Source organism: Chrysochloris asiatica, unplaced genomic scaffold, assembly GCF_000296735.1.
Source record: "Chrysochloris asiatica unplaced genomic scaffold, ChrAsi1.0 scaffold00012, whole genome shotgun sequence".
In the NCBI taxonomy this organism is placed as follows: domain Eukaryota; kingdom Metazoa; phylum Chordata; class Mammalia; order Afrosoricida; family Chrysochloridae; genus Chrysochloris; species Chrysochloris asiatica.
Window position 1 is genome coordinate 30,382,653 of NW_006408530.1, and position 1,502 is coordinate 30,384,154.

A 1,502-nucleotide genomic window follows, 5' to 3' on the forward strand; every position below is an offset into this window, starting at 1 on the left:
TTTCTAAACCAAGATGCTAAATGAAATGCGCAGTAAAGAAACAACCCTTTCAACAGTGAGAATATTGGTGTCCAACATAGAGAATACTCCCTTACAGAAAAACATTTTAGCCATCAGAAGGCAACTTTGTGAACATAAATTTATTCCATGGCATAGAGGAGAAGCTAGAGAGCATTTCTGGGGTTGGTGGTATGCCATCAAGTCGATTCCAACTCAGAATGACCCAGTATAGAATTTTCAAGTCTATAAATCTTTACAGGGGCAGAAACTTCATCTTTTTCCTACAGATCAACTGGTAGATTCCAACTGTGAACAGCCTTTTAGTTAGCAACCCACCTTGTAATCCACTATGCTACAGGGCTCCTTAGAGAGCATTTCTAGAGACCAGAATATATTTGCAGACAGATTCAGTGTCCTACCCCATGGAGAATGCTCCACTTGTTTTATTTTTACTTTTTATTGAGAATTGGGTGAATGTTTACATAGCAGATGAGCTTTCCATTCAGCAATTAGTACATATTTTGTTTCATGTCATTGATTACAATCCCCACAATGGAAAGTCCCTCACTTCCTTTCTCTGCTTCCCATTTCTTTTTCCACTCCTTCTTCTTTTCTAACTCTTCTGCCTTCTGAAATTTGTCCTTGGACTATTGCTACCCTTTTGATCTCAATTGGTTGATTGTTCTAAGGATTGTACACTTTGTTGTTGGTGGTGTTCACTTTATAGACTTCTATGTTGCTTGACTGAAAAGCCAGCCACAGGACTGACATCAGTTCTAGACCTGAAGGGTACCTGAGGGCCAGACTAAAGTGACTAAGTCTCAGGAGTCTCTATCTGACCAGTAAGCCTGATATGTTTTACGATTTTGAGTTTTGTTCTACATTTTCCTCCAACTTTATCCATGATCATCTAACGTGGTCCTTTTCAGAACAATCAGTAGTAGTAGCTGGGCACCATCTAGTTCTTTTGGTCACAAGATTGTGAAGTCTGAGGTTCATGGGGTCTATTACTCTTTGGACTAATTGTTTCCATGCATCTTTGATGTTCTTCACTCTTTTTTGCTCTGCATACAGAAAGACCAATAGTTGCATTTTAAATAGTTACTCACAAGCTTATAAAACTCCAGTCATTACTGAACAAAGTAGAAAGTAGAACATTTTCTTTGCAGGCTATGCTGTGTCAGTTGACCTTGATGTGCTCCCATACCATGGGTCTGAGCCCCCAGCAACTCATTTCCTGATGGCATTTGGTTCTAAGAGTTTTTTGTGACTTTGTGCCCTGTATGCTCTACTATAGGAGCTCTGGTATCATAGTAGTTACAAATCAGGCTGCAAATTGCAAGGTCAGCACTTTAAAACTACCAGCTGTTCTGCGGAAGAATGATGAGGCTTTCTGCTCCTATAAAGATATACAGTGACCAGTGAAAGAGGCTTCCTGCGGATCCTCTTTATTACAAAAGACTATAGGTGGAAGACTGAACCACATCCAGATCTTCAGAAAT